Here is a 16,430-nt window from a genome sequence, read left to right as displayed (position 1 = left end):
AGCGTGAATCTGAATTATTACCAAAAATGATCATCGCTTAAATTGAACTATATTTTCTGTCTCTCTCTCTGTCTCTCTCTCTGTCTCTGTCTCTATCACACACACACACACACAAAATTCATTTGAAGCAAACATCAACCAGTAGGTTTTACTCCCAGACACCTGATAGAGTGAAAGAGAGAGAGACAAAAAGAGAAGCAGAGAGAAAGAGTACAGAGTCGCTCCTGGCAATCTGTGAACAAATGGGTTTTCTCTCCACCTCCCTCCTTGTCAATGCGTTAAGAATACTACTTTCTAATGCTTTTGCAGGACTCCGAAGATTATCACCACCACGTTTCAGAATCACACATAGATTTATAATTTCCATGCTAAACCAAGGGTCAGCCTGAACCCCAGGATATGCCTTGTTCTTACTCCTTCCCACTATTCAAGAAACTCCTAATGTGGAAGTCATTGGAAGCTTGAAGGGACCAAACACAAAGCCACACTGCTTTTCTCTTCCTAAACCCCTCCCTAAGAGTCACCTCTAGCCAACTGCTTTTACCTACCTCGGCCTCCTCCAGACAGCTTAATCCCAACCTACAATATTGAACATTCCTGACTCCTACATTCCACTGACCCCCTAATCCTTTAAATCTCTTCCCTACTCCCCTTTTCTACATTCCTTGGATTTATCAAACTTTTGTAATTCAGGATTAGTTTGCATATTTACTTTGGGTCACTCTGGGATACACAGAACTATTCTAGTGTTCAGTTGAGTTTGCATACCCTGAAGAAGTTAGAGATAGGTGACCTATAAATCAGAGATTAGGACACTATCAAGTGTCCTAAATACTCAATTTAGCATGCCAGATTTGACAAATAAAAACACAAGGTATCCAATTAAATTTGAATTTCAGATAACCAGCGTCTTTTGTAGAAGCATGTCCTTTGCAATATTCAGGGCATACTTAGAACCAAACTGTATTTGTTATTTACCTGACATTCAGGTTTATCTACGCACCCAGTATTTTATCTGGCAACCTTAGCTGAGTCTGGACATGGTGAGAACGAAGTCAAGACTCAATTAACCAATAGTATCGCAAAAGCACTGCTCAACAAAATGGGAGAGGATCCATGTGTGCCTTGCCTCAGAGTTTAGAAGAGAGTCTGTAACAAGAAGGGCAAATCAAGGCATGAAGCTTCTCTTTCCTTGCCCAACACCCATGGCCAACATCCTTGATCAGTCAAGACACCTTTTTCTGGCTTCAGCACAGCCCCTCAGGCATCCATTACAAATCAATCAGATCTTGCTTGTGAGATGAAACATTTTTGTAATCCTTGGCCTAGACAGGACTGAGAATATGGAGGTACACAGAATTACTCAGGCTTAGTTCGCAGGCAAATCTCAGTGCATTTTCTTATGTTCCCTGAAAAGCAGGGGTGGGGGGGAACCTATCACCTTAAAAAGCTATAAAATTCAGATTTGTCACTAGATAACTCAATTGGGGCCTTGATAATAAATGATTCTCTTGTAGTGGCTCTGAAATATGGATTACAATCTACCCCAGCTCTCCTGATAATGCACATTCTTTGATTCTTACAGCCAAATGATGCATAATTCATATACTGTCATTTTTACATACATTGAATGATCACATGTTGGCCACCTGGTGGAGGAAGGCATGAGTTAAAGGTACTAAAATAGTGTATTTCCAAAATTAAATTCTTGTTTCAGTAGAGCTTCCTGATGACTCTAATTCAGGGTCCCACATCACCATTTGGTGCTAGAAGGTTGCACAACTTGTAGAATTCCTGCAGATTTCAGGAAGCATACTTGGTTATCGATGTGGTCTTAACGTGGTCATGGTTTCCAAATGCCTTCTACTTATGAATTACTTTTGGCTTGACTTCTCCATTCACAATGAACTTTGTTGTGGATTGTTTGGTTAACCCCAGTGTGTATAGTGATATATGCTTCTATCAATGGTACTGGAAGACCATAATTTTGCAGTCACTAGACTTTAAGTCATGTATACATTGTGATTCAAATCTGAGTCATCTCTACCACTCTGCTAAGGCAAACCACAAAAATTTGCTTATACAGTGACACGTTCCCTATTATTACTATATTCTTTTCCCTCTGTAGAGTGAGAACGGATAGGATAAGTGGGCTTTGGGGTCTTTTGCCCTGCCAATCACACTATAGAAGTTGCTGGAGAAATGTTTTTCTAGAATAGTGATTGGCAACTGTAATCAAGTGATACTAAGTACTAATACATTAATGATATCATTAGGTCAAATTTTTCAAATCAAGAAAAATGTCATAGCAAGAAACATTAATTTTATGATAATGAAATTTCAAGCAAAATCATATCGCTGTTTTGTTAATTAGACTAAGCGTGATTGACTCTAGTTCGTTTTCCACGAATATTTGTCTCTCTTTCCTTTATTCTTATGCTTACAGACAGTTGCTAGCAATCAAGGAATGGCAAAAGCCAGATCTTTTTTAAAAATATATAGGAAAAAATATCTTTGAATTGACAATCTGTTTTCCAGGTAATTTATTTTTCCTGAAAACTGAGAAAGTACTTCCTGTATTCTAATTCAGGGCTAGGCCTCTTTGGTTTCACCAGGAGCACAAAACAGATATCACAAGCTATTGGTGACTTATGAAATCAGTGGAATAAGTATTGACCAGTCTTTTTTTTTTTTAACTTTGTTTATTTATTGAGGGGGGGAGGGGCAGAGAGAGAGAGAGAGAGAGAGAGAGAATCCCAAGCAGGCTCTACACTGATGCGGGGCTCGAACTCACGAACCATGAGATCATGAGATCGTGACCTGAGCCAAAGCCAGATGCTTAACCAACTGAGCCACCCAGATGCCCCCAGTATTTTTCTTTTCAGAATTGGACATAATGGCACAGCATAGCATAGACCACATACATTTTTCGCCCTGAAAATTTTTCTTCAGGTGCATTTGCATGCATACACATCTTCCAGGTCACAATATAGAATGAATGTCTTGCCATGTGGGAGGGTTTGGGTTAAAAAACCTGAAAAACATTATTCTAGAGTAGTGTTTCTCAAACTCAATGCATAAAAATTACCTGGAATGTTGTGAAAATGCAGTTTCTGATTCAGTAGATCAATGGTAGGGCATTACATTTTGCATTTCCAGAAAAGTCTGAAGTGGTTTTGATGCTGTTGGTCCAGCGGATCACAGTTGGAGTAGCCACAGCCTAGAGAAAGAGCCACAAGCCACGTGCAGAGGAAGACTAGCCCTCTACAGGAAGAGCGAAAGAAACCCCATTTCCCTATATACCCCATGGGGGATACCCAGGTAGCATGAGGAGGTTCCCACCAAAGAATCTGACTAAGGTAGTTCTTTCTACCAGAGCCTAAGCCTGCTTATCTCCCTCCTTCTGTTGTCTCCTCCCCTCTCCTCCTACTGTGCGTCACCAAAAAAAAAAAAAAAAAAAATATATATATATATATATATATATATATATATACACATATATATATATATGTATATGTATACACACACACACACACACACACACACACACACAATGGAGTATTACTTGGCAATCAAAAAGAATGAAATCTTGCCATTTGCAACTACATGGATGGAACTGGAAGGTATTATGCTAAGTGAAATTAGTCAGTCAAAGACAAAAATCATATGACTTCACTCATATGAGGACTTTAAGAGACAAAACAGATGAACATAAGGGAAGGAAAACAAAAATAATATAAAAACAGGGAGGGGGACAAAACAGAAGAGACTCATAAATATAGAGAACAAACTGAGGGTTACTGCAGGGGTCATGGGAGGGGGGATGGGCTAAATGGGTAGGCAGCACTAAGGAATCTGCTCCTGAAATCATTGTTGCACTAGATGCTAACTAATTGGGATGTAAATTTTTAAAAAATGATAATAAATAAAATTAAAAAAAAATAAAAAAATGTGGAAAGATTGTTGACGCAAGTCACTGACATGAAACAGCTCAGCAAGGAGCAGTGCACAGTTGATGAGAACTCTGAGCTAGAGTCACCCCACTATGTGGTTTCCACCCTGTCATTCAAGTGATCTGTCCAAACACAAACCCGACGGTCCCACTTCCGTGGTTCCTCGCCGTGTGTGGACTGAGTCCCCTCTCAGGACATGCTCTGCGTCCCTCCAGCCTTGTCTTCATTCACTCCAGTTCCCAGAACCCAGCTGCCTTTTCTGGTCACCTGTCTGTTCTCGCACCATCTGGGTGCATCCTCTTCATCCTTCAAAATTCCCCTTTGAATGTTTTCCTAACTGTTCGCTTCCGGTACACACATGCACACACACACACACACACACACACACACACACCTCTGGTTAGATAAGGGCAGCGGTTCCCAATCCTGGCTGCATATTGCAATGTTGGTGTGACTTTTAACAATTTTTACGCCTGGCCCTACTTTTAGAGATTTAACTGGACCTACCTGGGTGTGTGCGTGTGCGCGTGTGTGCCTTCCAGCGGGAGCTGTGTCCCTGGTAAAAGAGAATTCCAAGTTCCCGCATTAGTCGTTAACTACCTTTACAGGGTTTACTGCCTGTCCTGGTACTCTAAATATACTTGCCACTGGAGCATTTTCAGTTGACATCACGTGGTGGTCAATGATATTTCTTTCATTTTAGGATATATTTGTTCTTCAAAAACTGTTCCAGCTAAACATCAACACCTTTCTCGGTGAATTGCTGATTTGCCCTAAATAGAAGTGTTATATGTCCCCTTTAACTGCTGCCCTATAAATGTTTGGACTCTGCATATTATGTTTTCGGTGTTCCCAAAGCCATCCTTAAGCTCTTGGCTATATCTGGGTCAAGTGCGAAGGTAGTCTAACAATGGTATTATTCTTATAGATATTATTCAGGATTAGTGAAGAATGATTTGACAAGCACCCAAAACATATTTTCTCCTTTGATGATATAATCTCAAGATGTCCAGAACACCAAAAAAGCTTCCTTGTATTGGAACTCTGTCAATAACTACAGGGCACTGGGTGATTACTATGGTGTTTTATGAGAATTTCTCATTTTGCATGTACACCTTCCAAAAATGTAGAAAAACTACCGTGGGTTCATCTGCGAAGAATGAGTTACATCCAAAGAAGTTTCACAGCATGGAAGACAGGCTACTCCTAGAGCAAATTTTTCTATTTTGTTACCTGGCAGAGATTATGTTTCTGGAACTTGATAGGTAAATACCATTTATTTATCTTTCCTTAAAGAGCTTAGAGGTGGCTAACTGCTAGCTGAGTATTACTGAGAGACTCTTAATTCAATTCATTGACTTATTTTTATGACATGCCGCTCGAAATCTCCCTTCTGATAAAAGATGTGATATTAAAAAAAAATTTTAAAAAAAGATGTGATATTAATACACATCATCCTTGTCCACTAAACGTTTTTTTTTTTCTTTTCCTTGGACTCTTCTGAGTTGACCAACTCCAAAATATTTTGCCAGAGGATGAGCATAACTGTCCAGTAGAAACTCATTGTTTTTAAGTCACTCATTGTTTTTAGTTAGATGATAAAAATCCTATCAGTCAGTTTCCCTTATTAGTCTCTCTCTCTCTCTCTCTCTCTCTCTCTCTCTCTATATATATATATATATATATATATATATATGAATTTGATTTTGTCAAAGTCTCAGTAATCATAGAACAAGGTTTTTCTAAAATGCTAAAAATGGCTTAGGAAAGATTCCTCAAAGACCCACTAAGTCCCTGCTGGCACCACCTAATTCTCGGTTTCATAACAAAAAGAGCTAGAAGGAATAACAATTGAGTAGAAGGAAAAAAGAGGCTACAAAAAAAAATTTTTTTTAAGCTCTTCAAATTGCACAATTAGGACACATCCGGAATAACAAACCTTGGAGAGACAGCATTGCAGTATTTGTTTTGCAGAATAGAACTCTAAGAACTGGTTTGTTTACTAGAAGCTTTTGCTGCTGCCATCATCCTTTTATAAATAATGTGTTCGCGTATATGGAGACAAGTAGCTTCCTGTATTAAAATTGTGCAACTGTTCCCTGGCTCTAAAAGTTTCATTGTCTGTATGAATGCTGATACATGTAGCCTAGAATTCTTATTAATGTGTGATTTACATACCTACCCCCGGGAAATATTTACCCCCCCACTTCTTTCGAACACTCAATTGCATATTTGTCCTTGTGTCACGTGGGAGAAATCTGAGAGGAATTTAGGACTTTTGCCAAATTCTCTAAATTCTTTAATTCAAACAGTTTTAGTACGATGAAACAGGACATCCGAAGGGTATCCTCTGAGCAGAAAGACACCTCCTTATCAAAAGAATACAGTAAAACAAGCCCTTGTTCCAGGGCACTTGACTGGACTGTGAGAAGGATGGCATGCTGGATTGTTACAGAAAATTCCTTCCCAAAACAACTTGAGCCAACTCTAAATATCAGTCTCCATCACATGGCTCAGCCAGGAAGTTAGTTTGTGCAGAGAGTGGAGCTGAGATGTCCTGTACCAAGGGACCTAGGTTAGTGCTATTGAAAGTTTCCTCCAGGGGCTAATGCTGGTCTACAAAATGTCTATTATCTGTCCATAGTACCATATGCATGGAAATTGAAAGTATTCAGAAACTTTTTAGCCAATGACTTGCCTAATCAACAGACTGATGTTTGTCAGTCTTTCCTTTCCTTGGAAATAAACCATAAAACCTCATCATTCACCATATATAGTGTGAAAAGCCATGATGTGGGTGTTCCTTAAGGCACTTCTAGATTGTGGCCGTCAAGGGAGTCATTGGTGATGGATGGGTGTAGCTGTGGAAAGAGCCATTCGAACACAAAAAAGACAGCTGCCTAGGGTGTCCCCCACTATTTGAAATCTTCCCATAGAAATCATTCCCTGGTGAGGAGGGATACCATCACTGTTACCCAACAAACATCAGGAAGACTGTTGGAGCTTTTTTGTTTTTTGGTTTTGGGGGGGTGGGGGGTTGACATTACACCATGGAAAAAATGAAAAAAGAGTAATTTCTCGAGGAAATGGTACTGGAGACTGCCCCCCCTCAATTAGATGGGGGCTTAAGATAATTAGCAACAAATTCTAAACTGGTAACTGGTCCACAGAATTTCAGCTGAGATACAGTAATATAGTAAAAGATTCTTCATTCTGCATGTTCATTGTCCAGAAGAATTTTAAATAGAATTAAGAACACAGTGGATTGGCGTATCTGTTATTCTACCAAAAAGTTAGATGAACTTAGACTTTCCCAGAATCTGGGAACTATCATAAAAGAATTATGGCTCAGGGATAGTTCTTCAAATCCTGTTCCCTTCTTAATTGCATGAAACTTAAAATAAAATATGTATAAACTAGAAATATCCAAAACTACTAAGGCAAGCCATTTCAGTATGGTCTGTGACTGGCAGAGTCTGACTGCTTGTTGAGAGCGAGGCCATTTTCAATATTAATCTATCAGTGAACATTATATGGAATATTGTCAGAAAAAAATGAGAAAGACTTCCATTTGGCCCCATAAGGCATTTTTCAAATTAGGATGACACTCCAAGTAACTTTAAGGACATCTTATACCCATTAAAGTGCATCTTATGCCAATTTATTTGATTTGCAAAACTAATTGGTGCTGCCCAAAGGTGAATATTTTAATGCTTGAGGTTCTCCATGATATCCTTAAGCATCTGAAAAGGAAAGGATGCTGAATGTCATATCTACTCAGACTTATTGGCACTAGTTGCCTGGAGATATCAAAGCTAACCATAGGAGGAAATATCTAGAAGTCTCATGGGCACTGACTTTCTATTTCTCAAAGTAGAACATCAATAAAACGAGCTGTATTCCATTTTTTTTCATGCTTATTTTTGAGAGAGAGAGAGAGAGAGAGAGACAGAGCATGAGCGGGGGAGGAACATTTTCTTTTTTTCTTTCCTTTATTTTAATGCTTATTTATTTTTGAGGGAGAGAGAGAGAGAGAGAGAGAGAGAGAGAGCGGGGGAAGGGCAGAGAGAGAGAGGGAGACACAGAATCCAAAGCAGGCTCCAGGCTCTGAGGTGTCAGCACAGAGTCTGATGCAGGGCTCGAACCCATGAGCCCTGAGATCATGAGATCGTGAGATCATGACCTGAGCCGAAGTCAGGTGTTTGACTGTGCCACCCAGGCGCCCCAGTGAGCTGTATTCTAATGATTTTAACTGAATGCATTTTTGAGGATTCCATGAACATGTTGCCCGAGTCTATGAGAAAAATGTGTATTTTGCAACTTTTTGTCTAGGCAGGACTTTAAGAGCTACTAGGAAACATTGAGATTCACCATTCCCATCTGACCCCCATTAGGACAGTTGAATAGCACTACATGAAATCTGCCAGAAACGCACCTATTACATCCCCCAAAATAACATTTCAGAATTGACTCCCAATTTTTGATGTTTGACTGAGAGCCTAGGCTGAGCACTTGTGTGTGTTCTACCATTAACTGTAAAGGTTAAGATGTAGAGTTTCTACTCAACACGCCAGGAGGCTAAGACAATAAAGTCCCATCTCTCCTGCCTGCCTCTGTCTATAGATACAGCCAATGTTGAATAGAAAATGTCACATGATAAAACGAGTGCACATTGTCCAGAATGTTACAGAGGCATTTGGTAGTTACATAAAGTGGACACATTCATAGCAAACAGCTGAAAAGCTACTCCTTACCAAACGATAGGAGAGAGATTTAAATAAAGCCCCTGCTAAAACGCAATTTACAAGAACTTTTACCAATAAAGAAACTGGTGAGGCAAATAACCAAAAGATCTCCAGTTGGATAGATGGATCGATAACTTGAGCATCAGTAGAATTTTTAGCCACAATAGAATAATCCCCCTCATCATAAATTCAAAATCTCAGCATTACATTGTAGAGCAGGGACACCAAAGGAAAAGAAGCCGTCTGTGATTAGACGACCTTACCATCCATTCGTACTGGAGACACCCCCATGAACATATTTACCTGTTATTCAAATACAGTTATGGTTGAACCTGCATTCAAATATTTGAAGTGTTTTCTTATCCTAGAAAAAAAATGATAACAGAAATAAAGAACTTCTATGATGTTTCAATTTTGCCAAGAGACATGTTTATCTTAAGCAATGTAAGAGAAATATTTTCCCCCCCTTCTCCTCTTTCTCTTCCTTCTCTAACTCTTCTCTTCCTCCTCCTCCTTTTCTTTATTCTTTTTCTTGTCCTTCTTATGTACCTTTTCCACCTCAAAAAGATGTCAGAGCCAATAACGACAGCCTTAGAAGTTTCCTTGGGGGGGGGGGGGAAGGGAGGGTGGTGTCATCTGTTGAAAATTCCACATTTAGAAAATAAAAGCGACTGTTCAGCATCAATTGGGAACTGTTCCCTCTCCAACACCAAGCCTAAAGAGTCCCCCTGCTGGGCCGCCAGTGAGGATGGCTGGTTCCCTAGGACATCTTTGCAACCCCCTTCACTTTGTAAACATTGTGATGACTGGTAGCAGACCCAGGACCAGACTCTTCCCTTCTTCCCTTCCTGATGCCTTCTGTCCAGTAACGAAATTCACCAAGAAAGAGGAAAACAATTAGACAAATATTACACTTTAACGCCATCTCCCTCTAGATACAGAAAATTTGTAAATGTCAGAGAATGCCTTTAATCCCAGAGAAGGCTAAGAGGAAGGGGCAGGAGTAGAAAGCAGTGAAAGCTTGTGTTCTAAATATGAATATCAGTTTCGAAAAGCTCTCTGTTCCTGAACTTGAATAAGTTCATTTAACCTCCCTGCTCGCATTTTACCACCCAGATTGGAGGGGCTAATTCAAAACAGAACTAATCTGAGCACCCCACTGAGGTTAGCATTTCTAAAATGCTTTGCACTGTATAAAAGGGGGATCTAGGTGCCAAAGGCTATTACGGTCCACTCCTGCCATGTTTCAAATTGACCTCTAACCTTTGATACAATGGAGTGTGAAACCAGTTTTAAGATCTATGTAATGCCAAACTGGCTGCAAGGGAAAATAGAAAAAAAATGAGCCTGGCTGAGTAAGCTCTACCATACCACAATTTCACCGTTGAACCAAAAGTAGTACAAATTCAAATTGTAGGGTGTAGAGAGCCTAAACTTTGAAGTCCGTGCCCTGGAAAGTGAAAGGGAGAGCTTGCTTATATGTGCAAGTTAACCCTTAGTTAAGACAGGATCAGGAAACAGAACTCCTGCTGCTCCGAAAGGCACATCTCTTGAGTTATTGAGTTCAACTAACTGTAATAATATTCATAATGATGACGGTTGCAGTCCCGTCTTAATGATTCCTATTACATACCTTGAGGTGTGCTAAATGTGTGGCATGCATTACCTCACATGCACGTCAGGACTCCACAATCAAGGAGGGTATCTTATTACTCCCATATTACACAGAAGGTATATGGAGGCTAAATACATTGTTTGGAGTCATTTGGAGAGTAATCAGGGAAGCCACGATCCAAGTTCAGGCCACCTGATTTCCTGGAGCACCAACCATGACCGAACATCTATTCTGAGGCAAAAATATTTGGTTGGGAACCAGCGGACGGGTAGGAGGACGCCGTAGCACACTATTTCTCTCAACACTTGCCTGACGCTGAAAACATTTACCTTTCAATGTTCCGTGACTCTCGGGGCTGTAGCCTAAAGGGTTTTACAGGAATGTGCGGGCTGCAGATGAGTCTCCAGTCCTTGCCATACCTTCTTTGCAAAATTCTTGTTCAAGTCTATAATACTCTCAGCCAGATCCCTTTCATGTTGTGAAGGTTTTCTTTAGAGAATTTTATTACATATGAGTCCCCAAGCCCACAGGGCCACTGTCCTCTCTAATCCTAGTTCTTGTCTTATAGTTAAAGGAAGAAGGAGAAGATATTTTTTTTCCCCTTGAGAAGAAGGACTGGCTTCGGAGTACCTTTGGCCATTGGACCTCTATACCACCTACCACAGCCATGGCACTCCTCATTACACTCTTGAACACACAGATGCCCTCCCTTTGCGTCCCCAGGCCACCCCAAACACTCCTGATGGTTTGGAAAATTTCCCAAAGAAACACAACACTCCGCCTTAACTTTTTTTTTTTTTTTTTTGGCTTTCACCTACTTTTCTCCTCCTCTCTAGACCCTACATTTTATTTCCAAAAGGTTCTGGAGAAAACTACTTCTAGGTAATTAGAAATTTGAGAAACGTTTCCAACTAAAAGCCAAAAATAATTTTTTTTATTAAAAAAAAGTTCCCTGTGAGTTTAAAGGGAGACGTTATTTTTTATACAGTGACTCACATTTCTGTGGTCAAAATCTTCTTTCCCAATCATGATAATCTCCCAACTCAGTGTCAGGCGTTTGAGATTCTCTTCCTTTCTGTAGCTGGATTCTAGTTATGACAGATATAAGAATCGGAGTAAGTGACTCTTTATATTCTGATTCCTCATAAAACACTGCAAAGAAATTATGTGTAATGTGCTATATCATGAGTTGCTTTGTTTCTCCTATTTTTTTAATGTTTATTTATTTCTGAGAGAGAGAGAGAGAGAGAGAGAGAAGGTGAGGGGCAGAGACAGAGGGAGACACAGAATCTGAAGCAGCCTCCAGGCTCTGAGCTGTCAGCACAGAACCTGACACAGGGCTCAAACCCATGAACCATGAGATCATGACCTGTGCCGAAGTTGGTCACTTAGCCAACTGAGTCACCCAGGCGCCCCTACCTTGATGTCTCCTATTAAAGCATCTTCTTCTACATTAATGAGGTTTACCATTGTCTAAGTATCTATTCATAGTCACGAGAAACCAACAAGAGAAAAACCAGAAAGGGCTGAGATAAAACCTGGCAAGGTCAGTGAGACCTGGCAGAGAGTTCTGCATACCTTAGGAGGACCTAAGTGTAGGAGTGAAGGTAGAAGGAGTGGGTAAGAATAGAGGAATAATAAAATACTATTGAAAATCCAATTTGGAGTAACTGGGCCAATCAAACAGAATGAGCAAAGCTAAAAGAGCTGAATTCAGGAGCCAAGTCCAGAAGTCCAGGCTGAGCAGAGGAAGGGCAGAGGTCAAACCTAAAACCTGCCCACATAGCTAGAATTCTGGAATTCAAATGAGAAAGGAGAAAACTGGACATTTCAAACGACTTGAAAGCACATCTCAACAACTAGAGTGGGAAGGTTCAACCAAGACAAGCCTTGTCTGAAACACCGTACTACACTGTCCAACAGGGGCTAATGGGAGGTGTCCCTCCCACAGATGGACAATGCTCAATGACTGAGCAAAGGTAGAAACCCAGCAACCCAGATCACCTTCTCAGGGAATGTATTGTCTTCTCGCAGGCAAATCTGTATAAAGAATAATAATGTATCTATTGACTAGAACCAAAGAATGTAGAGTCAGTAAATGTAAATGGCCTCCTTTTTAGTACTACTATACTTACATTAGAAAGGAGTAGTGTTCATTTATGACACTTTTCCAGGTATCCTACAGGCGGAACATTTTGGTTCTGAACTGATTCTGTAGAGCTGCTCTGAGAGATGATGCTCAGGCTTAGGGTAAGGCTCCTGACCATTTATCCAAGCAATATCCTTTTCACTTCTGCCAAGAGCAGCTAACCTTTGCTAATCCAGTTCAAGAACTCAACCTCTGCCCCTCATTAATAAAATCTGAGAGGAGGAGCGGCATGGTAGAAAGAATAATAGCCCCCCAAAGATGTCCAGACTCTAATCCCTAGAACTCAGGAATGTGTTCTGTTACATGACAAGGGAGAATAAAGGTTGCATATGGAATTGTGTTTGCCTATCAGCTAACATTAAATGGAGAGATTATACCAGATAATCTGAGTGGGCCCAATGTAATCACAAGGGATTTTTTTAAGTGGAAGAAGGGGGCAGAAGAGACGTCAGAGTCAGAGAAGGAGACGTAATGCTGAACGTAAACGTTGGAATAATATACATGAGAAGGACCCAATACCCCATTGCTGGCTTCAAAATTGGAAGGGAGCCACGGGACAGGAAATGTCAGAAGCCTCTAGAAGCTGGAAAAGGCACGGAAGCAGGTTCTCCCCTACAATTTCCAGAAGGGAACACATGCCTGCCAATACTGTCATTTTAGCCTAGTGAGACCCACAACAGATTTCTGGCCTACAAAACTGTAAGATAATAAATTTATGTTTCATAAGCTATAAGTTTACAGTGATGTTTTAAGCTTCTGTAGAAAACGTAATTTTCAAAATGTACCAAATAGTCCTGAGCCATCAATGAAGCATTCTGATGCAAGACAGGAGGGTTTCCCATGCAGAGAAAAGTTCCCATATTAAAGATTGCAATTGGGGTCTTCCCACATGTATAAGATGACAAGGCCACAAATGCCTTTCGGGTACAAGGAATGTGTTGCTATGCAATATAATGGCGAAGAATCTAGGTTGAGAAGTCAGACAAAACTAGTTAGCAAGCATTGCCAACATATAATTATCCAGAAAGGACTATATATATGCTGTTTATTCTGGGATGTGGATTGTTTGAAGAATGCAACTTTTCTACCCCTCCTTGCTCTCCATCTCTCAGACATAGAAAGGGGAAAAAGACCAATTTTTCCAATTCAGACTCACAACTCTAAGACTGTCAAGAAGCAAAGAGTCCTAGGTGGAAGATGGCATTGTTTATTGCTCCCGAAATTCACTCATGGCTTTTAGGCAAAGGGTCAGGTATTCCAAATCCTTGATATCAGAGAAAAGCGTAATTCCCAATCCATGTAGAAACGTGTCCATTAAATATTACTTTTAATATTGAAGAATACTGTTTCTCAAGCTTTGTATAAAGAACACAGATTTCCAAAGATAGCATCATTTCACTTGCCACTTTTCCTGATGGAAGGGAAAGAAGAGGTCTTTCCAAATCAGCTATAATGGAGCCCACTACTCCTGTATGCTTCCTACTTATAAGATAAAATGATTTGGAAGATAATTTTTCTAAGCGAACATTGGTCAATTCTACCCAACAAAAGTTCTCTTTGTATCACTTTATTAAACTCTTTTCTTCCTAAGAAATATAGAGCAAAGGAAGTAGAAAAACGTGTTGTAAGAAAGCTGAGAAAATAGTAGAATATTCATAGAAAAGAGAGATCATGATGCCACGCAAGCTGCATAAGGCCCCTTTGTACCCCGGGGGCATCTGGGGGAAGCCACATGTGTATGTTGCAATGGAATCACGTCATCGTTTCTCTGAATCTGAGGGGAGGGTTTGCTCTATATAAATTGTGGTCACAGAAGCTAACTGAGCTCCCTTCTGTTACATTTGTGGCCAGGAGAAGAATTGCACGTAATTATGCATCTTTGTTGACCACGCGTGGAAACAAATCCTGGAAATGAAACCAACTCTTCTATCAAGGTCTCCAAGTACAAATCCACCAAATTTACCAGACCTCGAGGGGATGAATTTGGAAGAATGGTGCTTCCCTGGAAATGGTTCTCCAAGGTGCGTAGGTCAGTAGAGGATGGAATCTCGCGCCGTGTGACAGGGAGCCAGGAGAGAGTATCTGGGAATAACATCGTAAATGAAGGACCACTTCAGCCACCTAATACATCTGCGGCAGCTGTTTTGGCACCCAGTTATCGAGTTCACAAAGACTTATTTAACAGTGCAAACACACAACGCGGTGTGTGTATCTGTGTATGTTTTTAATGACCTACACACAGGCTACTATTTTATAGTGACTTCCAGCAGAGAGAGGAAAAAAACAAGATTCAACTATAGAATCTGTCTATATTTAATATTTCTGTTAGTTTTCTGTCTGCCAGTCTGGCAGATTGGCCCGATTGGAAAAACAACATCTATGATTGCTGAAGCAGTTCCTGGCTACATTTGGCACCCTTAATCCCTGTACGACACAGAAATCCCTGTCTGCAAATCTAAGGCAAAAGAGGCTAGCCTTTGTGGGTCACCAAGACTTATCTGTTCGTCTTTATTTCAAAGTCCAAATTCTAGTGTCATTCCTCAATGCGATAGCATAACAGTGCACAACATTTCACAAAAACAACGCACACTCTATGCAAATCCTCGGGTTGACTGGGTGTCATCCGTCCCGGGTCACCATAAAAAAAATGAATCTGTCTCCTGTTTTCTGCTTTTTGTTTTGTTTTTCTAAGACCAAGATGAAGAAGAAGAAAAAAAAAAAAAAACCCAAACTTTGGTTCATTTCACTCGAACTCTATTTTTAACAGGAGTAGAATTAAAGTGGTTTTTCTATACATTGATATACGAATAAGAAAAGTTCAATTGACATCATGTGCTTTTGATTGCTGTTTGGCCAACAAAACTCCAAAGTGCGGTGAAAATGTTTAAAAAGTACTGAACCTGAGATTGGAAGTGCCAAGTCTGAAACTTGGTCCTGACTCTTAGGAGCTGGGAGAGATTTGACAAGTCGTTCAACGCTCTGAGTCACCCAGCCTCACATTATTGGCACATCAGATAGGATTCCACGTCTGGTAAAAGACAAAGTCCCATTCAAATGTAACATGATATACTAGAAAATTGAGAGAGGACACATTAGTCTGTAGGTAGTATTTAAATCGAAGCTTACCGTCAAATAAAGCTATAACTCTTAAAAAGAAAAAAGGCTGAAAATCTTATTTCCAACCTTCATCAGTGTTCATCTGTGCTCCTGTCGAGGGAAGAAACTGGAATATTTGGTCCCACATCTAATTAGGTCCTGGAAATTCAGCAAGATGTGAATGGAAGTTTTGTTTCTATGCAAGAAATCCTGGCAACTAGAACATCTTTTTTTTTTTTTTTTTCAGCACATCAACATTCCATACCACAAATTACTGGCATAGATTGCCTGCAGAATCAGCTACCTTACCTTTAACCCTTTGGCTGCCAAAGGATGGGAAGTACACATTATTAGCAGAGACAATGGCCCAGGGGATCGGCACAGGGGAAGACTGAGAGTATCTTGAATGAGGCTTTGGATTGGTTATATGAATAAAGCATGAGCTTTAAAGTCGGACTGTGGTCATTTCAATCTTGATTACACCATTTTCCTTTTCCCATCTGTAGACTGGCATAACAATAATCCACAGGATAGTCGTGTCGTCGTGAAGTTTAATAAGATAATTTCAGATGAGTGCCCCAAATGGCCAGCAGCACTCAATAAAGGGGTTGCTATCATTCTTAATATCAACGGTGAGCTAATGTTTTGAAATGTTTTAATGCCCACCCAAATTTCCTATGCCTGAAAAACTGTTAGTTATGAAACAAATGAAAATATACAATAGTATCTAAATAATAGCACATTCATATTTATTTTTTTAGAATAAGTACATTTTTGCAGGGAAAAGAGCTCCACTCTTCCCCCTTCACACATGCATTAGCTCAAGCTGGAAAACTAATGTATTCTAACTTTTTTTCTTTAATCAGCTTTCA

The 16,430-nt window shown here is 40.1% G+C and overlaps 1 long non-coding RNA gene across 1 annotated transcript; it reads right to left on the bottom strand.

The window, feature by feature from the left end:
• Nucleotides 1-7,613: 7,613 nt before the first annotated feature.
• LOC132672110 (uncharacterized) lies at nucleotides 7,614-15,723 on the bottom strand. Its single transcript, XR_009607362.1, has 4 exons — nucleotides 15,646-15,723; nucleotides 11,310-11,401; nucleotides 9,002-9,062; nucleotides 7,614-7,696 (listed from the first exon to the last, which is right to left on the bottom strand). It is a non-coding gene; the product is annotated as an uncharacterized LOC132672110 (long non-coding RNA).
• Nucleotides 15,724-16,430: the final 707 nt, after the last annotated feature.

The sequence above is a fragment of the Panthera onca genome, chromosome C1, assembly GCF_046562875.1.
Source record: "Panthera onca isolate mPanOnc1 chromosome C1, mPanOnc1 haplotype 2, whole genome shotgun sequence".
NCBI lineage: Eukaryota > Metazoa > Chordata > Mammalia > Carnivora > Felidae > Panthera > Panthera onca.
The sequence above is the reverse complement of the archived record's forward strand: the minus strand, read 5'-3'. Positions and strand labels throughout refer to the sequence as shown.